The following is a 23,911-nucleotide window of genomic DNA, read 5'->3' as shown; positions in this document are numbered from 1 at the left end:
AGATTGATACACAACAGAATCTGGCTGATGTTCTGGAGTGCTTAAAGTTGTAAATAGAGCAATGTGGCAGGAACAATGGAGTGAGCAAAGATCCAAGGTTCATTATGATTATGGGATATATTATGTGCTTGAGATATAATCTGAATTTCTTTCATTATATTTCCATTCCATGTTTTTCAGTTCTGTAGAACTACTATGAGATGAGAAGTGAGATCACATTGACCCAGATTATGATGACCAGGGAAAGAAATTGAAAGAATAGATTGAAGGATGTAGGTTTAACATTAGTTCTACAATTAGGTAGCTAGTCAGAATCCATCAATTAGCAGAGAGCAATCAGGAAGACAAATATATTTTTTTCTATACATATACCTACTGGCTACATAATGAAAAACATTTATTTATCTAATTTAGACACTTTAAATATCAAATAGATATTGGAAGGAACTTAGAAAAGCAGGGCTTGAAACACAATCAGGAAGCCTGAAAGCTGATGCCTGGATGTGAATCAGAATTGTGAAGAGCTCCAATGATGGTGGAGATAGAAGAGACCTGCTTTTCCTCGGTCCAACAATCAGAAAATAAGAGTGTGAGGGGTTTTTTTTGGGGGGGTGCATCGGTCATGGGACTTGAACTCTGGACCTGAATGCTGTCCCTCAGCCCTTCAGCTCAAGCCTAGCGCTCTACCACTTACTTGAGCCACTGCACCACTTCTGGTTTTCTGAGTGGTTTATTGGAGATAAGAGTCTCACAGAATTTTCCTGCCCCAAATGGCTTTGAAACGTGATCCTCAAATCTCAGCCTCCTGAGTAGCTAGGATTACTGGTGTGAGCCAGTTGCCTACAGCCAGTGTGAGGTGTTAACACCCCACCCCCCACCCCCGCAACAGCTCAAACCCTGCAAAGGGTAACTACATCTACTGCAGCAGCAATTTTCTGGGTTTTTTTGCTTTTTTTAGGGTCTTCAGAACGTATTAATAATTTAAATCTTTCTGTGGTTTGGAGTATCAGCAACTATAATCCCTGTCCTAGCTCACAAAGAGATCATTGGCCCATCTTCTGCCAGTTATTCCAGTTGAGTCTTCAATTCATTGGATGAGGCCCTGTATTAGTGGACCTCAGTCTTATTTTTATTACTCAGTCTTTTGATTTAACTGTCAATATCTTCTAGAAGTATTCTCACAGACATATAAAAATGTTTCACCAGCTATCTGGGTATTCCTTGGTCAAGTCATATTGATGCATAAAATTAATCATTTACAAGATAAATATTATCTCAACATTTATTCTCAGTTTCTACATTTATCCCACTGTGGATCATTAAAGGTTTACCAACAACAACAACAAAAGTTTATGAACTGGTGAGGACCACCCTTAGAGTTGCAAGAATGTCATTGACACTGGGTACCATTTAAAATTAGAAAAATCAAAGATGGCCATGGAACAAGAGGATGTCATAATGGAACAAGAGGATGTCATAGACAAGTAAGTTAAGTTACAAAATTTAAGTCTAAATCCTCCCCTTTATCCTCTCATTTAAAGTGTTGGTAGCATTTTCCTTTCTGGAGTTTTCTTAAGCAAAATCGCTTAGGAGACAAAATTTTTTTTCAGTTTTGACCATTATTGCCTGAAGATAATCTAGTCTTAATCTTCCTTTGAGTTTCAGAAACAAAGGGAAAAAATGACATTAGTGGTAAGGAAGCATTTGCTTTTCTTATTCTGTGTGTGTGTGTGTGTGTGTGTGTGTGTGTGTGTGTGTGTGTGTGTGTGTGTGTGTGTGTGTGTGTGTGTGTGTGTGTGTGTGTGTACTTTTGCAAGCATGTGCATGAGCTACTACTGGAGCTTGAACTCAGGACCTTGGCACTTTCACTTGGCTTTTTTTTTTCTTCACGTCTGGTGCTCTGCTATTTGAACCACATTTCCACTTACAGGATTTGGCTTGTTAACTGGAGGTCAATGTCTCACAAATGTATCTTCCTGAGCTGTCTTTGAATCATGATTCTCAGATCTCATCCTCCTGAGTAGGTAGAATTACACATATAATTCACCAGCACCCAATATGTTTTCTTATTTGTTTGGGAGCACTAGAGTTTGAACTCAGGGCCTCCCACTTGCTATGCAGGAGCTCCACCTCTTGAAGCACGGTCCCAGGCGTTTTTTTGCTTTAGTTAATTTTTCTGCTAGAATCTTGTGATATTTTTCCCTCAGTGTGCCCTCAGATCATGATCTTTTTAACCTATATCTCCCATGTAGTCATTATACCTAGCTTGTTGATTGAGATGAGATCATGCCAACTTTTTGTCTGAGCTGGTCTCAAACCATGATCTTCCCAATAGCTACCTCTGAAGTAGCTGGGATTAATAGTAGTAAATCACCATGACTGACTCTAAAGCATTCACTTATGATTCAAGTTGAAATGGAGTAGTTATATCTCAGGATAAAGTATCATTTGAAGGTTAAAAATGAGTTATCTTTTCATCTATATTTCGAAAAATAACAAACACTTGTATGGCTTATTGTTGTCTATGTAAATAAAGTTCAGCCATAATGTTTTCTTGAATAAATATGCTCAGCTTTAATTATATTTAAAAAAAAACATTCTCCTAGTTGAACCTTCTCTGCCACAAAGAAAATCATGCTAGAGAGTTAAGCTAAAGTTGGATTATAGAAAATACTATGTAGAAACATTGTTGAAACACTATTTTCTAAAACAAAATAAAATCAATGTTATGTAAAATAAAACAAACATAGAGTTTACAACAACAACAACAAATTCTCCTGTGACGAAAGTCCAATGGAAACAAATGCTAGCATCACCAAAAGTTAACACACAAGGCATGCTAGATGTTCTTGATATTAGAACAACAGGTTTTCTTTGAACCAACTTAACGTTAAAACATATCACAAAGAATAGTTTAAGGAACAGAAATGACCATCATAAAAGCCCCCACAAGTTTTTCATTAAACATTTACAAATTCAACTAATTAATACTTTCTAATATTATGTAAACAGATTATGGTTGGACAGATTAGAACCAGAGGCAGGACTATATAAGTGCTACTTTCTGTTTTCTTATTATATATGATTTTTTTCAATAATTTTAATTGTCTCTTCATATTTATACAAATAGAAAATATACGAACAACTTGTGGGCTGGGAAGGTGGCTCAGTGGTCCAGTGCTTGCCTGGCATGCATGAGGCCCTGGGTTCAGTTCCTCAGTAACACATAAGCAGAAAAAGCCAGAAGTGGTGCTATGGCTCAAGTGGTAGAGCACTAGACCTTGAGCTGAAGAACTGAGGGACAGCGCCCAGGCCCAGAGTTCAGGCCCAAGAACTGACAAAAAAATTGAAAAAAGAACACTTGTGATTTTTATTTTAAAATATAAAATCTGAATAAAGATATATTTTATTTATTTATTTTGAGAGTTGTGGGGTTTGAACTCAGGACCTGGATATTGTTCCAGAGCTCTTTTGCTTAAGGGTAGTATATTACCACTTTGAGACACAGTGCCACTCCAGTTTTCTGGTAGTTAATTGGAGTCTCACATATTTTCTTGCCAGGGCTGGCTTTGAACCATGATCCTCAGATCTCAGCCTCCCGAGTAGCTGGATTACAGGCATGAACCACCTGCACCTGGCTATATTTTATTTTAATAAGGAGAAGAGTCTGAGTTCTACCACTGGGCTTGATAAGATGAATGAAATACTTTAATGTGTCTATAATTTAACAATTTCATTTAACTCAGATATTGTTCTTTTGGTTTTATACTGAGTAGAACAATTATATTGGGTCTCTCACTGTTGGAAGATACACATTTCAAATACATATAGTCCATTTCTTCAAATTACAATACATTTTGAAGGGTGAGGTTAGAATACAGATTAAACTTTTTCTGGAAGGTGGGATTATTTTTCCCTTGAGTAGAAACTGAAGCCATGTCATTTAATGAATTATCAGTTCAATAAGCACTTACCTTTCTCTCTGTCCCCCTTTTTTCTTCTTCACTGTGTATGTATATATGTTGATACTTCAGATTGACATGTCCAAATATTTTAAGTGGCAAAATGGATGGATAGAAATGTGCAGGAATTGGGAGTAGGTTTTTTCTAGTGACATTATTATTATTTTTTTAATAGATGGTAACCATCTAAGGCTGTTTCCCTGAGATAAAAGAGAATGACTTAGCCACACCTGCAATCCTAGCTACTCAGAAGGCTGAGCTCTGAGGATCATGATTTGAAGCCAGAGGGGCAGAGAAATCAGAGGAATTCTTATCTCCAATAAACTACTCTGAAAAAGCAGGAAGTGGTGTTGTGGCTCAAGTGATAGAGCACTAGCCTTGAGCACAAAGAGGCTCAGGGAGAGCACACAGACCCAGAGTTCAAGCCCCAAGACTGGCAAAAAAAAAAGAGTGACATTTCTTCATTATTGTTGACAAATTTGTGTTAGATGAAGGACCATGAGTCTGATGAATGATTTATAAGTTGACTGTACAAGCTCCCAGAAGACTACCAGATGGGATAGTAAAAATATGACTATAGATAGTTTGTGGGATGAAGGAGCCAGACATCTTTTATTTAGATTGAAAAGCATAAGCCAGACATCTTTTATTTAGATTGAAAAGCATAAGCATGAAATATATGTCAATCCTATTAAGAATCTAAGAAGTACTAAGCACATAGTCATTGCTCTGCTTTATTTACTCTAGAGCTTTATTCGTGGATTCCTATGTATTTCAGTTCACTCTATGGAGCTTCCATTTGCCTCTGAAACCCAGGCTCTGTAACAAATATATGTGAAGCTGACCAGATCCAAACTACAGCGTGGATCAAGCCTGCTAGGTGTACAACCTGCAACACAGCCACATATCTAGGCCTTGCCTATATCAGCATACACATGATTAACTCAAGTAGATGAATGGCAAAGTGAAGACATAATTTTGAAAGTACAGAGTTTTGGAGGTTGTTATATAGTATTGTGGCTTCATACATATATGAAACCCGAATTTCCAGAATCATTCATTGGTTAAGTCATGGACATTATAGGGGGAAAGAGAAGTCTTGTCATTTAAATAGATTTCGGTTATGCAGTGATGAATTAGAAAGCAAGGATTTGTTCTTCATTTGTTCACTCAAAATACATGGTCATGTGAGGGTTAGCTCCTACACAATTCTGTTGATATAGAAGGCACCATAAAAGTCATTATTCCATGTTCTTCTTATAAGCCATGTAAGATAACAGCAAGATTGCAGGAAGCAAAAAGCTTTCATGTGCCAATGAATTCTTTGGTCAATGACTTGACTGTATGAGGAGCCCCTTCACTTAGCCCATTTCATGTTTATATTACTGTTATTATCCTCATCCTTTTGGGCTGTTTCTAATTCTCATCTTCTCCAAAACCTAGTGAATTACCTCTTTAACATCTGCTATGCATCTGACCTCATGTAATACTATCTTCTGGTATAAACCATTCTTTATTTTTTTATTTTATTTTACTTTTTTGTGAACATACTGTACAGAGGGGTTATAATTACATGGGCAGGATAATGCGAACATTTCTTATCAAGCATTGCAGCCTAACCATTCTTTCTATTGAATTACAACTATCCTTATTTCCCGCCTCAAATTAGTATTTTTCTGCATGATTTGAAAATACATTCAACCTGATCCTAATCCACTTCAAATTTCAAATTGCTTCTGAGAACCAGACATCCTTGCTTACTGATCAGTCTCTTGGTAGCCATGTGACTCATACCTGTAATTCTTGCTACTCAAGAGGTTGAGATCTGAAGATAACAGTTTGAAGCCAGCCCAGTCAGGAAAGTCTGTGAGACTTTTATACCCAATTAACCACCAAAAAGCTACAAATGGAACTGTGAATATTCTCATTTCCCTGAAGCAATCCCACACCACCCACATTCAGGTAGGATGGATATTTAGTGCCCTTCTCATCTACTCTGGACACAGCAACAGAACCTGAGAGGCTGAGACTGAGGATTGACAATGTTTCTTATGTTGCAAAACTGTAATGTAGTAAACTGTCATCCTACTTAATGAAAAATCTGAGGTTGAATATCTGTAAAATCTAAACACATATAATATTGGCCTTGATGATTTTTCACAGTAGGGGTGTGTGTGTGTGTGTGTGTGTGTGTGTGTGTGTGTGTGTGTGTGTGTGTGTGTGTGTGTGTGTGTGTGTGTGTGTGTGTGTGTGTGTGTTGTGTACCTATTGAAACTCAGATTTATATTTAGAAAGGGGGTAAGAGTATAAGAGGAGATCAAATTATAAAGTCCAGGTAAATCTGAGTCCAGGAAAATGTGGTATTTCTAAATGAATAGTTAACTGGTTGAATCTCAAAAGATTTGGTTTTTCCATGGGCTGTTTTGCCCTGAACTTAATATATTATAAATGAATGCAGTGGCATTGGATTATCCATGAAATGACCTCAGAGAGTGAAATCTAGAGAATGAAAACTGGGAATGGCCTTAGAGATGAATAGCCTATAAGTATATGATGATCCTACAAGAATAATTTGCTTCCTTACTGGATATGAAGTCTCCATGAACAATAGGCAACAGTAATTCTGTTTGGGCATCTTTACCAGAGTACTGCATAAAAATTAGTCCTCAAAATTTAACAATGTGAAAGAAAACCTGTCCATACTGCCATGACTTCGAATCTAATGTGAAAAACACACAACTCATAGTAAGAGTATCTTATGTAGCATTTAAATATAGTTATGGTGGGAGAATAATTTTAGACACTCACTCAGAACTGGCAGGAACATACTCTCTTGCTTCTCTCCCATTTGTTACTGTTTGCACACATACTGCATACCTAACACTTGTTTTATGTAAACAAATAAAAAACTCAATAAACAATATATTACTTCATATTCTACAGCAGTAAACTTCTGTTTTAATGAGATTTCAATTCAATACAGCAAACTTGATTTCTCTTCAAGTTGGATAAAATAAGATTTTACCTGAATTCTTAAATCTCTGAAGCACCTGTAACTGCACACAAGCTCAATATAGAATACATTAATGTGTGTTCTCTCTAGGATATTTTAAAAACTATTTCTTAAACTTGAATAGTGGAACATCACCTGGCCAAAGTTATCAAATACCAAAAGATTAATAGTCATGTAATGCTACATAATAATCCAACAAGAACAACAGTAGCTCATTTAGACATCATCAATTAGATATCCCTCACTTTTCCAGTCTCACCACCAGTACAGTTAAACCTTGATTAGAAAGGGAATTTGCCTACTTTTTTCTTTCGTGTTCTTTCTGTCTTTCCTTCCCTTCCTCCCTTTCTCCACTCTTCCTTCTTTTCCCTCCCTCCCTTCCTTCCTTTTCTTCCTTCCTTCCCTCCTTTCTTCTTTCCTTCCCTCTTCTTTCTTTCTTGCTTTCTCTCATGTGTATGGTATTAAGGTTGAAACTCATAGTTTCACACTTTGTACGCAAGCATTTAAGGAATGGTCTCAAAACTCTTTATACTTTAGTAATTTTTTCAGATAGGATCTTGTGATTTTGCCTGAGGCTAATCTCAGATAATTTTCCTCCTTTTTTTTGCCTTCCATATAGATGGGATTATAGCATGTTCCCATTATACCCAACTTGTTGGTGGAGATGAGAGTCTCTCTAACATTTTGTATGGGCTGGCCTGAAACTGCTATCCTAATGATCTGTGTCTCCCAAGTAGTTGATATTGTAAGTGTATACACCACACTCTACCAGTAAATTTGCCTTCTTTCATTTTTTGTTGACTCTTTTCTTTCTGAATTTCCAAAGCCCATCTTTTCCTACTTTTTCCTGATTACATCTTCTTGATACTCTTTTCTTTTTCCCAGAAAATCAAACAAAATAAAACAAAAAACCTATCCACAGTAAAAGAGAGAACTTGCCAGCCTTTATGTATTCACATACAAATGACTGTTGGAAGTCATACTGCATTATTCCAAAAGGTCTTCTATAAGGAAAGCATTTGATATTCTCAAGGTATGACTATCTAGTGGTTAAAGGATGCATGGCTCTAATCTTTAAAAGAAGAATTTCCAAACTAGTGTGTAGAGTCACAGAGATATGGCAGACATGTCTAGGTTCACAGAAATCCTGAGCTCCTCAGATGTGAGGGACTTACTCCGTTTGTCCTCATCATGAGCAGCACGTCCAGTAGGCTGTGGGAATTCTGCTAATTAGAAGCTGAGCTGCTGCTGCATACAGTTAGAGAGAACAGAATATGATTACGAGGTCTGTGGCTGATTCACTGAATAGCTGATTTATTATTAGCACTCAATAGGAAGCTACTTGCTTTTCACTGTGCTATCTCACTTAACTTTAGAGAGACAAAGGTGTAACTTGTGTAGATTTCTGTCTCATATAGTAGGACCCTAGTGTTCCCCTTCCTTTGTACAATTCCTTTCTTAGTACACCCTTTGTTCCCCCTTTTTACCCTTAATGACAAAAGATGAGAAGGTAAGAAATGAAGTATATACTGAGCGTACATGAGCTTATCTAAGTCGCTCACTGCCTTCTGGGTAAGCATCCTCAAATTTCTGGGGACAATGTACATTAAGTAAAAAGCAAAGCCATTCTTTGTCATATCATCTTATTTAAAACTACCATCTTTCTCTGACTTAGGACTGCTAACTTAGTATTCAGACTTAATTCTCTGCTCATGAGGAATAAAAAAGAAAAAAAAATTGATACATATATTTTCTGTGAGGTGTTAACCCATGGAAAGAAGGATTAATTTGCCTGTAATGAAACTGACACATATGAAAAATTTAAAATCAATCTCATGCTTAAAAGCAGAACAACTCTGATGGTACATCCATATTTTCTCCCTCTTCCTGCTGCTAACTCATTACTATTGAACACATATTATACATATTACCCACAAATCTCTCTTTTATTTAAATTACAAAAGAAGCATCATGTTTTTAATCTATCTGTTTGCAGTTGACTGTCAAGACTCACAAAAGCCCTTTGACTTTCTTTCATTATTCCTGAGAGAATCAAATACAGATGAATAAATCAGGAAAATGCAAAAGGGCATATTAAGGGTTAACATGTCAGATAAATATGAAAAAATGTAGAACAGTATTTATTCATAGCCTATGTAAAGTTTGCCTTATGCTTCCTTCTCCTTGACAATTTCTAGAATCATCAGGTATAAATGTACAATACGTCCTTTAACTATCTGATTGTTCTATGATTCTTTGTTCTGTTTTGCCAGTCAAAGCTCTTATCATCTGTGCAGTCCAATCTCTTGACTATGAATGATGAGGCTTTGGGGATTTGGCAGATAAATCACTAAGGAGTTTAGGAATGAATAGTTTGGTATCGTCAAAGCCGGATACAGACTAATTGCTCATTAATAGACCCAGTAGATGGAGTCAGATGTCTGCTAAGTTTCAGATACTGGGAGCAAAGGCCTGCACAAGATAGCAGAATTTCACCAGTTATACAAGTTAGCTCATCACTAGAACTGATTGAAAATGGTTTCTAGAATTAGCAAACAAAAATATAGGGTTCACCAGCTAACTCTGAAGCTTAGATGAACAACAAATAATTTTTAATATTGCATCTCTTTTTCAGGAGTGTATGAAGAAGGAAATGTATTCATCGGAGTAGATCTATGGGATGTGGGGTGAGTGGAGGAGGATTTAGTATTTAGGAATATGTGGTATATTGGTAATTACCTTTCAGTGTCCTTATTCTTGGCAGAATACTATATATATATATATATATATATATATACATACATACATATATACACATATGTATATATGTATAACCACTTTTATTGAGGAAAGTTGGTAGTGATACATTCTGGAAAGTCAATTTTTTTGTTTGTTTTAAAATAACTGTAGTAAGTAATAAAAGAAAAAGATTTGTTGGGACAGAAACTTCTGCTTGCATGTACCATATATAATCTTTCAAATGTAAAAACATTATTATTAGTTCAAATTCTTTTTGTGAAGAGCCAGGATTAATGTGATCATTTATTGTTTGTGCTCATTTATTATTGTAACAATTTATTCCTACAATAATGGATAAGTTTAAAACTCGTTGAAGGATCTGTTGGGCTAGTTTCTCCTTACTTAATGTACATACAGTGTTGTGAGGTTTAAATATTTGCATTTGTTTTCATTTTTCTCTGTTCTCTTTAATAGGCCTATGGATTATCATTCTTCCTCTTTACCAGTTTTTCTATAATTCTTCACCCTTTTAATTTATTTCTCTCTATCTGCTAAGATAGTAAAGCATTAAATCCAATTCTCAGGACTGTGTGAAATCTTAAAGAGCCTCATATTAAAGTCTCTTATGAAGAAAGTACACCAGTAGCTAAAAATAATGACCTTCAGCTGTCAAGATAGTTGTCACACTAGTATTCTACTGAAACGGACTGCTACCTAGTTCTAGGTATGTGCCAAATACTCAGGTAAAATCCAACATATTCTTCTGATAGCACAGAGCTGTCTCTAAGATATAAAAAAACATAATTAAACTAGAATAAGATGGGAGTAGTAGTTGGAAGGATAGTGTCTCTGGGGCTAAACGAGAGAAAAATATGGGTAATCCTACACTGCCAGAAACAGTGTACGAGAATGACATGAGATACTGGAAAAGCAGTCAATCTGGGAATTTTGGCCAGTAGAATTTACAGATGGATGTTGGAATATAGATTAACCAAAACCTGCCTGACATAGAAATGGTAAGGCTACAAAAGAATTAGTAAGTAAGAAGCACAAAAGAATGAGGAAATAAGGATGGGAGAGTAAATCTTTGCCCTTACAACTCACAGAAAGGCAACTGGCCAATTGGATGAAACCCATTGTCAAGGAGTGCAATCCTCATTACTTATCCCAAGGCTGAGCTATGTTAGGAAGATGGCTGAGGTGGGTGGAATTGCTGTTTTCCCATGGCATATCTATGTCATATTATGTTTTTTCTCTGTCATATTTCTTTTTGAAGCTTTCCTATCATCATTACTATATTTGTATCTTGCCTGAATTCTTCTCTTGCCAGACATAAGGACTGAGGTCAATGTAGCTACCCTAAATTTCTGGTAACAGAAAGGACTGCAGACATGACTCAAATGGTAGAATGCTTGCCTGGCAATTATAAGACCCTTAAATTCAAACCCCAGTGCTAATAAAAAGAAAATATATAGAGAGTTCATCTGGTTACATATGCTTATATGACCCAAAGACTAACCATTTTCACATGTATAACAGGGTACTGTGAGCCAGGCACCAGTGGCTCAACCCTGTAATCCTAACTATTCAGGAGGCTGAGATCTGAGGATCATGGTTCAAAGCCAGCCCCGGTAGGAAAGTCTGTGAGACTCTTATCTCCAATGACCCACTCAGAAAACTGGAAGTGACACTGTGGCTCAAGCAGTAGAGTGCTTGCCTTGAGATGAAGAATGCAGGGACTGAACTTAAGCCCAGAGTTCCAGCCCTACAACCAAAAAACAACAACATCAACAAAAAACAGGGTGCTGTTCATCAATACTAGGGAAGAAAATTACTGCTTCTCTTCTTATTTTTCTAAACATATGTGAAGTAGCTACCACAGTTTCTCCATGTGGTTTATACCTTGTTACTATCCATGGAAGTACATTCTAATCTGATGGAATAGAATCTCACTTTTAATGGTTAAGATTTTACCAGTACAGGGTATCTGTGCCTGAAAATTGGGTTGTTAAGTTCTACTAACACAGGACACTTTCAGTGCTCAAGCATGTGAAATCTCTAATATCACCTGGAAATTTCTTAAGTGAGGCCTACCCTTGGTGCTGGACCTCTATATCTGTTTCTATGGCCACTTCTTGTCTCTGCTTCTAATGGGTAGATTAAGTACAGACCTAGGCATTTAACTGTGGAAGGTAGGATGAGGAGGCATCAAAAATCTTGCTTGTGATGGAGGATTCCAAGTCTAGCTTCCACTGGTGCCTTTTATCGGAGAGTAAACTGGATGGAGTTGGGCTATGGTGTGCATCTGTGTGCACTGGAGTGGGAAAGGATATTCCTCTGATGTTTGCCTGGCTATTATTAAAGCTGATCACCCCCTCTCCCCGCCATTCGGCCAGTTGTTATTGTTGTATATAATTTTCTCTGTAGCAAACTGGGAGGGAGGGAGGCAGAGCAGCATGAACTCCACTAAATCCTATCCAGAAACCTTATTACTCTTGAAGGATTATGGTAATTACATGATTTAAAAGAAAAAGCTTGACACACAGTAGGCCATCATTATTTATTTACTTCTCTGTTCTCTCCATGAAAAGAGAAAGGGGAGGAACTGAGTAGAAGGGATAAAATGGCAGAGGTGGTAAATCAGTGTTCTGCCTAATAGGGAAGCTGGGGAGGATAACTAATAAAGGATTGTAAAAGCCTTTTGCAAAGATAAAGTCTATAGAAATGCAAAATAATAAAATCAGGGAAGTAGAGACGTCAGTTGAATATAAAGGAGACAGCTTTTATTCTTGTACAAATATCTTGGTCACCATCAGCAGCAACGGAGAAGAAAACAGAAAAGAAGGGATGTGACAGTTTAATAGTGTTTTGTTAAAAATAGAACACACTTTAAGAATGTCTGGACTTTCTTTAAAATGAAAAGATGAGCACTGACTCCTTGCTTGCTAGAATAGACCTAGAAGTGCCTCTGGCAAAAATCACTGGCTCTCACCTTCAGTCTCTCATGTTAATTAAATTGGGAGGGCAAGTTTGATGTATGAGAGGAACAACATTAGGAATCCAGGCTGGCAGGCAAAGTGCTACTTCATTCAGGAACAATTTATGAGCTCTGGTCAACTCAGCCTTCCACTCTGAATTCAAATCCCACTCCATATCCAAGAGGCTAGTCCATAATATTCCCTGAAGGAGTCCCAGGGGTCAAAATAAGCTCAAGGAAGAGGAGCGTCACTAGCTAAAGGATTCACATTCAGTTGTCTGTGACAAGGAATTGACTATGGTTGGCTTTTTCTCTACATATATAGGGTTTAGTGTTTCTCCATATTCTATATAATGATAAGTACTATGTATTAATAATTCCCATAGCAGGGCTGGGAAGGTGGCTCAGTGGTAGAGCGCTTGCCTTGCATGAATGAGGCCCTGGGTTCAATTCCTCAGCACCACATAAGCAGAAAAAAAAAAGCCGGAAGTGGTGCTGTAGCTCAAGTGGTAGAGCGCTAGCCTTGAGCTGAAGAGCTGAGGGACAGCGCCCAGGCCCAGAGTTCAGGCCCCATGACCGGGTCTTGGGAAACACTTGACTGAAAATGTAATAAGGTGTTTTTTTTTTCTTGTCAGTCTTGGGGCTTGAATTCAGAACTCTATCCCTGACCTTCTTCTTCTTCTTCTTCTTTTTTTTTGCTTAAGGCTAGTGTTCTACCACTGGAGCCAAAGCAACACTTCTAGATTTTTTTTTTTTTTTTTTTTGGTAGTTATATGGAGATAAGAGTTTCACAGACTTTCCTGCCAGGGCTGGCTTCGAACTGAGACATCAGATATCAGCCTCCTGAATATCTAGGATTATAGACCTGAGTTACCAGTGCCCAGCTCTGATAATTTTTAAACTAGTTTCTAAAAATTTTAAATTGTTGATCTATGTGTATTTCCAAAAGATAAAGCATTATGTTTGAGATTTTAGCAGGACAAGTCATAGACACACTTTGGGAAATACTGGTTCGGAGCCATTTTCTTTTTTTAACTCAGACTTCTACAGATTTTATAGAGAGAGCTGAATTTTGAGAAGCAAACTTGGGGATTCAGTTGATGTCTTAATGAGCTATTTGGGTTGCCTATCAGATGACATTAACAGTAATACAATTCTCTAAATTTGTTCCAAGGACAGAATACAGAAATACACATGCAGTACCCAAAAGGATATCATCTTTGGGCTTAATAGTATTCAGTTAGACTGCTCAGCTAATGGCAATCCTTCCTTTCCCAAATCAGGAAGATCTCACTTACCAGAAGACTTAAAAAGAGGGTAGGGATAATAAGTTCAATGCTTTGTTTGAAGATTATAGAGAATCTGCTGTGGGATTGACCCTACTAAATAGCATTAAATGAAGCTAGAGCAAGGCAAGTAAGGTTTAAGAGCATGGAGAGGTTTTCTTTCTTTCTTTCTTTCTTTCTTTCTTTCTTTCTTTCTTTCTTTCTTTCTTTCTTTCTTTCTTTCTTTCTTTCTTTCTTTCTTTCTTTTTCATTTTTTCCACTCTGAGAACATGTCAATTATGGGCTACAACAGTCAAGATGATTTCAGGCAATGATCATTTGAAACTATATGTTGATGCATACAGTAATGGCTTCTCACATGACATTACAATATAAATACAGTCAAATCATTTAGTATCCCAAATCCATCTGATTGTTTTTTTTTCTTTTTTCTTTTTGGGTCCGTCGTGGGGCCTGAACTCTGGGCCTGAGTGCTGTTCCTCAGCTCTTCAGCTCAAGGCTAGCACTCTACCACTTGAGCCACAGCACCACTCTGGCTTTTTTCTTTTTGCTTATGTGGTGCTGAGGAATCAAACCCAGGGCCTCATGCATGCAAGGCAAGCGCTCTACCACGGAGCCACCTTCCCAGCCCAAGGAGAGTACTGTGCTGAAATCAAGGAAAAGGATAAATTAGCTTTATTTTAATATGTTTAATATGCATACACAAGCTGGTATACATACGCACATAACCAGATATACTCAAGCTACAAGGAACATTTTTAGCTAGCTTGGTTCCTTTCAGTTTTTCTTAATATTGAGCCCTCTGAGAAATGTATTTATATAGTTAGAAAGCATGTGGCTTCTGCATCCAATTTCTTTTCTAAAATATCTGTTTGTTTGTCTCAGAGGGCATTGCCTTCCTAGGACACACTCCAGTGAAGGAATTACAAGACAAGATGCCCTGTCTTAGAAAGCAGTAGCAGAGAACATTCACAATCTCTATAAATCACCAAGTCTGCCTGCCTGGGTGAATAAGAGAAAGGTACTTACAAAAATTATTACTATGAGAGCTGTGATTACCTTTGTATGTATAACTGCCTGACACCTATTTTTAAACCGCAGCCTTGGACATGCAATGCATATTCAATAAAAGATGTAGACTGCACTCTTCTAATAACCTCAATCCTGCAAATCTCCTAAATCTTATGAGTCAAATTGCCATGAAATCTAAACGCGAGGCTGTTTATTCTGTTGATTAGAATGATTTTGTATCTGTCTCTATACATAGTCCAAATATCAACTTTGCCCACTCAGCAACAATCTAGATTCTTAAATATCCTGAGAAGGGGACGTGGCATCTGGCTGTACTTTAAATTGTGCTTACTGTCGACAACAGAACTCTCTAAAAATGGCATCACCGTCTATATTTATTCACTTCTGATTTATTTCAGAGGGACAGACCCAGTTTCCAAACTGAAAGATGGTCTTGCTGATGACCATTAGGAATGGCCTGCTTTCTTAAGACATGAGCCTGAGAAGATGAATGGCCTCAGTGTCTTACAATCTTCCCATCTTCACTGTGGTGCTCTAAGCATGATAAATAATCTGGATGTGCAATTCTCCTTAACATTAAGACCCAGGAGGTTTTTTTTTTTTATTTATTTATAGCAGTACTAGGGTTTGAAATTGGGGCTTTGCCCTCACCAGGCAGGTGCTCTACTACTTGAGCTAAAACCCAATTCATGTTTTTATTTTTGTTCCCTTATTTTCCTAAACTCATCAGAGTTTCAGTAAAGGTAATTACCTTAAAGATGCTACTTTTGAAGTTCAGCTTCTATCAATGAAGAAATGGTAAAGTTTCACTAAGCTCAAATTGCTATTCCATAATCCAGCCATATTCTCCCCACAGACTTGATGCAAGGCTTAAAGACCTTAGACTGTCTAAATTAAATACATTAGTTACTGATTTGCATCATGGTATGATGGATAGGAAGGCAAATGAGTATCGATACAATTCAAAGAAGAGAAGCTGACTCTCCCATTTATTTGAGTCTTGCTGTTTGTCTTTAGCCTGAAAGGAGTAGCAGGAAGCCAAAGAATTATAGTGAGTTGGTTGAATTGTCATCCTCTTCCAGATGTCTTCCTGGGCCATGGTACTAGGATAGAAGCAGTTGAGATGCACATTTACGTTGGAATTTAACTGACTGGGGCAAGATGAACTTTTTCTTTATTTACTTGGAAATATTTCTTGCTGAAGTTTTACCTATCTCTTTCTGTCTCTCCCCTTCCCTCCCCTCCCCTCCCCACTCCTCTCCTCTCCTCTCCTCCCCTCTCCTCTCCTCTCCTCTTTTCCCATCCCTCTCTCTCTGCCTATCTCTCTGTTTTTTCTTGATCTCTCTGTCTGCTGCTCTCTGCCAGTTCTGAAGCTAGAACTCAAAGCTTGAGTGCTATCAAGGTTGGCACTCTATCATTTGAACCACAGCTCCACTTCTGGCTTCTTGCATTTTGGTTAGTTAATACGAGTTTCATGCACTTTCCTGCCCAGGCTGGCCTTAAACTGTGATCCTGAGTTCTCAGTCTCCTGAGTAATCAGGAATACAGGTGTAAGCCACCAGTGCCTCCTCCCTCAATTTTCACATGATCAGAAAATAAAAATGAAAAGAGATTAAATAAATAAAGTCTGCTATTTATTCTATTCATATACATTATTCCTTCCTCTATTCAACTTTGCTTTAGTGGTACTTTATCAGGCATACCCACAAGTTTAGTAAGGGGAGCTAAATCATCAGGAACATGATTATGGATATATACTCTGTCCAGCTTCTCTGGACAAGCCCTGGAGGCTCTGCCACTAGAAACATTCCAGGTCTGAGTGTCTGGGCTTAACCTGTCAGTTATGGCAGCCAAGAATAACTTACGTAACCACTGCCTTTTGCCAATTTAGCAGCAAAATACTCAATAGGAAGGCATGTGAGGAAGTAATACATATAATAATGCATTTTAATAGGTTTCAAAGTGTGTCCTTGGCTGCCTTCTCTTCTCATTCTATCTACTTTACTTGGGCTGCAATTACTCCCTTGATGTGGATGCCTTCCTAAAATAGAGTTTCCAAGCTAGGTCTCTTTGCTGAGCTACACATACATATTTTCGACTGCCTCCTATGAATATTAACCCAATGTCACACCAGCATTTCAAAAGCAACATTTCAAAACCCAACTTTTCAGTCTACTTTTACAAACTATCTTCACCCCTGTATTTCCCACTTCAGTATAAACACCAAAGTCCATGCAATAATGCATGTGAGAAGACTGTTAGATCTAGATTTTAATTTCCATAATGTCTAGCAACCAATTAATTACCCAGTAAGATCCTCCATCTCTAAAATTCATCTTCCTCTTCCATTTTTTTCATTGCCACGGATTTAGTTCATCATTTTATCTAATCTCAGAGGCAATATAATTTAATGATTATATGCAAGATATCATACCTTTCCAAGTAGAGGATAAAATTTCTCCCAATTACATAAGTCATTTATGAATGATTTGCCAAGAATTAATCACAGTTTAGAAGCAGAAAAACAAAACTCAACACATAAGATTGTTATGTATGTATATTCATTTCTATTCATATGCAATAAATTATACATTTGTAACAAAATTTCACTAGGAAAAATATCCAGTCCATTTAGAAATTCTAAATACTTAACAGGAAAAAATATCATAATAAAATGGGAATGACAGATACTTAAAAAAGCTATAAATCTCTTGTAGGCTTCAAATGAAGTAATTCTTGGTTGGTAATATATAAAAAAATGTCTTACTTTATAAAGAAATAAATGCTTTCCCATTTATTTCCATTTCCATTAATGAGTTTAGCATGTATTTCTAAAAGTTATAAAAACCAGTGATTTGTAAAATGCATAATTCTATATATTATTTTTCTATACTAAACTCAAAATATATATTGGATCTCATCATACATTAAAATCTAAAGATATATATATATATATATCTTTGAAAGTTATTTATGTCAAGTATTTCTAAAAATTTAGAAGAAATATTCAAATTCTTAAAATGATAAATTTTAGAAACATTGATTTTAAAAGCAATATAATATATTCAAGGTTTTATAGCCATTTAAGAAATATATCCAAATAAAAGAGAAACTATACCATGCTTGAAAAAAATAGTCTAAGAATTCTGCTCAATACTAAGGAAAATTAGTAATTAAAACAATCTAAGTGCATTATACTATTCCTAAATTTATAAAAAAAAACATAAACAAAACCAGGAATTGCTAGTAACCTCATCTCATTGTGTTCTTGCTTTTCTGATCTCATTCTACATCCTGCTATTGACACTATGGTATCTTTGCAATGATGACCCTGCTGTTCCCTAATTTTACCATCTTTTCTTTCAAAAGTAGGTTTAATTTATCCCTTTGAATCTATAAGAGAACTTTTGTTTAATTATTTCACAACATATACCATTCCACAATGAGCTCTAACTATGATAATACTTTGTCTTTCTCATGATAATGTGAATTCCTTGAAGGGATTTATCTCTGGGTCTTTAGGACCCTGTACATGCCTAGTGCATTACAGGGTGTGTATACCCTATTTCAAAACATATTATGGATGAAATATCTTTTGTGTAGCTTGTCAGTAAACTCATTATGCAATAGAATTCAATTTCTATGAGGAAAACACATTCCAAGTTATATAGAACAGCCAAAATTACACATCTGGAATATAGCCCATTTCTAGGTTTAGTTCTGTCTTTATTTGTTATGCAAAGTTTCTCACATGGTTGGGATATAATAGCCAGTGAAAGAATCACCTGTCATTTCTAGTTCTTCAAAAGACAGGAAACTCTGTATTTCTCTATTATGAGATACTGATGACACTTAGAAGCATTCTTTAGTATGCATGTGTGCATGCGCGTGCACACACACACACACACACACACACACACACACACACTCACACACACATACACATCCTGAGAAAAATCAATGTTTTGCCTTCATCCCTGCTGAGTTTCATTTCACAGTATAGACCTATCACTATATGCCCCTCAAATGTACCTGTTCACTTTTTCATCTGTGAACAACATAACACTGATTTCAATTAAATTCCAAAATGGAAACCCCAGAGTCTTCTGTAGAATTTTTAATATTTGGCCTTTAATATAAATTGATCCTTTACTATTGAATCAGTAACACAAAACCAGAAAAAGGCTTTGAGACTTATTAAATTCACAGGCTTCTCAGCTACCTAGGGCCTACTTGGGAACTTGTGCTGTAGAAAGCACAGACTTAAACAGAGAAGTTACTTACATACAATACCCACAATACACGGGGGGCCCAGCATGGGAAGAACAAAGGAAGACATTCACCCCCCCTCACCGCATTAACCCTTTCAGTTCTCAAGAAAACAAAAATAAGGTCTCAGACTGGCTTCTCCCCAGAAGCATCTCCCATTCTTGAATATCAAGAACTCAAGAACTGTGGACATTTTTGCTAGTGGGACATGAACAGATAGGCGTGCTTTTGTAAAATACCTAAGAGAAGAGGTGAAGTCAGATTGTCAGAATGCCAAGGTCATGAGCTGGAACAGAACTGGAAATGACAAACCACTTTTGGCATTTAGTCTGTTCATCTGACTACCAGAGCCTTGAAAAAGGTGCTAGAACCTTATGGAAAGCAATTAGAGCTCCGATCCACACTACAGACTTTTGCCAATATCGAAAGAAAGAAAGAAAGAAAGAAAGAAAGAAAGAAAGAAAGAAAGAAAGAAAGAAAGAAAGAAAGAAAGAAAGAGAGGAAAGAAAGAAAGAGAGGAAAGAAAGAAAGAAAGAAAGAAAGAAAGAAAGAAAGAAAGAAAGAAAGAAAGAGAGGAAAGAAAGAAAGAGAGGAAAGAAAGAAAGAGAGGAAAGAAAGAAAGAAAGAAAGAAAGAAAGAAAGAAAGAAAGAAAGGAAGGAAGAAAGAAAGAAAGAAAGAAGGACGGAAGGAAGAAGGACGGAAGGAAGGAAGGAAGGACAAATGAATGAAAGAGAGAGAAAGAAAGAGAGAAACAGAAAGAGAAGGAGATGAGGTTACTAGCCCAGAGAATTTTCACCTAGCTCCCTCCTTCAGTATTATGTCAGAAATGCATTCAGTGATGGAGTTCTGCCATTTACAACATGTGCCACCTTGTCGTTAGGAGAGCAGAGGTAACTAAGCGAAGTTCCTTTGATTTATGCCATTTCATCTATACAAGACCAGCATTTATTAAGCATGGTACTGAGATTACAGTTGATTTCCCCCTAGTTTTCTTTTATTGTTTGTTGCATGTTAGTCTTGGGGAAAATAATATTGCTCTGGAGAGAAAATGGCTTAAATGAATCAGTTTGTTGTCTGAGTGTGGGTATTGCTGCGAGACCAACTTTATTATTAGCTGTTATTATGGTTATTGTAACATCTAGCTTCCTGAAGTCTAGGCTTCAAGGAACAGGTTGCAATCTGAAATCCAAGAATGGGATGCCATATGGAAGAGCAGAGAAGACATTAGCTTTGGAATTCCATTTTGTTCTTCTACTAGCTGAATGCCTAGGAGCAAGTCACTTCAACCACCAAAGATTTACTTTATTCATCTGTAAAACAAAGCTCATAACTTTGTTTGCTGAAGGCTTTAAATAAATTACTATTTACAGAGAATTCAACACAATTTTTGGCACATAGCAGGTACCCAGTTCATGGTAATTCCTATTCTTCACTATGTAGACAGATTTCCTAAGAGAACTTTAAGATAAGATGTGGTCCAACAACCAGGCATTACGAATTAAACTGAATTAAGAGGATCTAAACACACTTTTTGCTAGTTTTGATTTGAAAGAGTGAGCCACATAATGTTTGGGGTTTATTTGACTTTCTTGTTAGGTCCTACAAAGACAATCCAAGGAAAGATGTATACAGTAGAACTCATAATCCAAACTGAATATGAAGAAACAGATAACATTTTCTTTGAAAATATGTAAGTCAGTTGGCTTCCTATCTCGGTCCTGTGCTGATAAACCACATCCAGTGTGCTTTATTAACAGGCATCCCAAGCCTAGTGTTTATTCTAGGCTGTCCCCATTTCAATGTATTTCCTGCCTAGTCTCTGATACTTTCAACTGTTTTTCTTCTTGAATTAACTCATCCATTGCCAAAACCTGAGAATTTTCAGCTCCTGCAAATGACTATCCACACTTAATTTGTGGTGGTAGGAAAGAAAAGGGCCTCTAGGAAGTGACCAACTCTCTCAAACGCCCTTAATGCCTTCGTAAAAGATTCCTGGGAATATTTCTTTTCCTTCATGTAAGGATGTAGCAGGCAGGGAGCCTTCATGTTCTAGAGATTGAGCCAATGGGATCTCAAGGACCTTAATCTTGGACTTTGTAGACTCCAGAATTATGAGAAATAAACTTTTGTTATTTACAAATTTTTTGTTCAGCATGAGGTATGTTGTCATTGTAGCAGAAATAGCCTGAGACATTAATCTTCTGATCTTTTGCTCTTCCTCAGTCTACCTGTAGGCTACGTTTTCAGTCAGACCTAAGAGGAAATTCACGGAGTAAGAGCAAAATACCAAGAAAAAAAAGATACTTTAAATTCAGTTATAGAAGTATTCAGCTATGTGCCGATGGCTCATGCTCGTAGTTGTAGCTACTTAGGAAGCTGAGATCTGAAGATTAAAATTCTAAGCCATCCCAGGCAGAAAAGCCAGCAAGACTCTCTCTCTAATTGACCAGAAAACCCAAAATAAAATGAGACAATAAAAATGGATTGAGGTATGGATCAAATTGTAGAGCTCTAGCCATGAGTTAAAAGGCTGAATGAGAATGAGAGGTCTTAGGTTCAAATGCCAGTACTGGCACAGACACACAAGGAAGTTTTCATTGAAACAATTTAGCTTAATAATAGCAAAATCACAAATATTATGTGAAGCATCTTGTTGAAGGGAAAGAAAGGTATACGTATCAGCTGCTGTTGAGTAAAACATCAATAGAGCTTCTCAGAGCCTTCTTATCCTAAAAATCACCATGATACTTACTAGATAGTTTTCAAAAAGGCTGTCTTAATCATGGCTAACTCCAACTGTACATAGATGAATCTTTAATGTTAAAGAGCACTAAGGACTTAACCTTAATTCATAGGGAGATTTTGGCCCAATATGTGAAATCCTGGTGTTCAGTCCAAAGAAGATAGGAAAACTCTTGACAATATTTTCTCAGGGAAGAGATTGCTTAAATAGTATTCAAAACCTACTTCAACTCGCTAACAACATTTTTAGTTCACCTCACCTCAAATAAATTATGTAGAATAAAAGCATATTCAGTTGTAGACCTATCCTTTCTTATCTTGCTGTTATCTTGCTAATACCTCTAGTATGTCTAGCTTCCTGCAAGGCTCAAGATAAAACATTGCAGATAGCCAGGTTTGCAGAAAGTAGAACACAAGAACCTACCATGGTATTTAGCAAAGAAAGTTAGAACCTTCACAGAGAATCCAAAAGCCTGATTCTGAAGTTGCTTATAGCCTGACCTTTCTTCCCCATGATTTTTCAGATATGCAGTCTCTGATATTTATATAAAACTTATCTCTACCAAGATCAGAGAACAAAAGAAGAATGTGGGAGGAAAAGCATAAGAGGTAGCATTATCATTCTGGTTGCTGTTAATATTTTATCTCTTTTAGTGAAAAAAAAACCCACACTATTTTTGTGTCATCTTAGACATGGAACTTGTAGGAATAATGTATCTGTGTCAGGGCCTTTACTGCTGTCTTTCTAAAAAATCTCTTCCCTGCTATTCTTCTCTCTTCATCTCAAATCTACCTAAAGATCACCCTGATCTTGGGGCACTGAATCCCTCCTGTCCTTAGTCAAGTGGGAGAGAAGGTGTTCTAGTTTGCTCTTTAGGATTCTGAAAGTATCCTGTTTGTCTTGTGATGGATGACCCTGTTCTTAAATTTAAATAACATGACCATCTTTTTCTCAGAGTTTCAGACTTGAATTTCTAAAATAATTAAATCCCTCTGTTGTATACCACCTTTGTTGTCCTAACAGCCAGTTCAGGTTCAGTGTATATCTAGGGCTAGGAAATGTCTTCATTTTAAACTCTCCTCTATCCCTCCTAAACCTTAATCTCTCTATGGCCATTCAAATGCCTCAGATTTCTGGGGTGGAAGGTCTTCAGGAATACTGTTTGGCTCTAGAGTCCCAGTGTTCTGTTACCTCTTGATATACTACATGTCTGCTGTTATACCTATGACCTCTGAGTCAGCACAATCCTGCAAGTGGTCCTCATGCTTGTCATGAGACACAAATAAGGATTAGATTCCATTAGAATAAATTGAAAGACCTCCAAGTAAATTACCACATGCTTAGGTGTTTAGGTTTGTTCCCCTGGGGAAGTTATCCATCTAGCTCGTATTAGCACTTGTCTTTTTTTAAGTCGTAATTTAAGATGACCACCTTTTAATACATCTTGATCTGGTAACTCATTCCTAGACACTAGCTTCATCTGTGGGCTTCTTTTTCATAATATTTAGTTTAGTTTAATCTGTTATTTGTTTTGGCAGTGCTGGGGTTAGTTTGAACTCAGGGTCGCATGCATATAGGCATGCTTGAACTACATTGCCAGCCCTTTATTCTTTTAAAGCAAGTAATGCATCATTTTTAATAGGTGGCATCATTCTGTAGTTTGAATTCCTTGTCCTATCTGAGTTTTAAGGGATGGTGCTGCAAAGATAACATTAAACATGAAAATGTTCCTCAAAGCTAGTGTGTTCCATCCCTCAGGGCTGGAGGAAAGTAGTTAAAATGCCAGTCAAGGTAAAGATAGTCTAATAAGAAATGTGCTTTCTTATTAAAGGGTAATTTTGCTCTAGTCTAGCTCTCCCTTTAACATTGTTTGTAAGTCCTATGTTTTA

The 23,911-nt window shown here is 36.9% G+C and overlaps 1 protein-coding gene and 1 long non-coding RNA gene across 3 annotated transcripts in view; one reads left to right on the top strand and one right to left on the bottom strand.

Moving 5' to 3' along the window:
* The window catches only part of Lsamp (limbic system associated membrane protein), a 615,403-nt gene that overhangs the window by 95,528 nt on the left and 495,964 nt on the right, over window positions 1-23,911 (bottom strand). The window lies entirely within an intron of this gene.
* LOC138831670 (uncharacterized) lies at window positions 1,560-10,414 on the top strand. The gene is made up of 3 exons (XR_011373421.1): window positions 1,560-1,692; window positions 9,611-9,662; window positions 10,299-10,414. It is a non-coding gene; the product is annotated as an uncharacterized lncRNA (long non-coding RNA).

Source organism: Dipodomys merriami, unplaced genomic scaffold, assembly GCF_024711535.1.
Source record: "Dipodomys merriami isolate MVZ:Mamm:240054 unplaced genomic scaffold, mDipMer1.0.p SCAF_2, whole genome shotgun sequence".
In the NCBI taxonomy this organism is placed as follows: domain Eukaryota; kingdom Metazoa; phylum Chordata; class Mammalia; order Rodentia; family Heteromyidae; genus Dipodomys; species Dipodomys merriami.
Note: the sequence above shows the minus strand (reverse complement) of the source record. Positions and strands in the feature narration are given on the sequence as shown.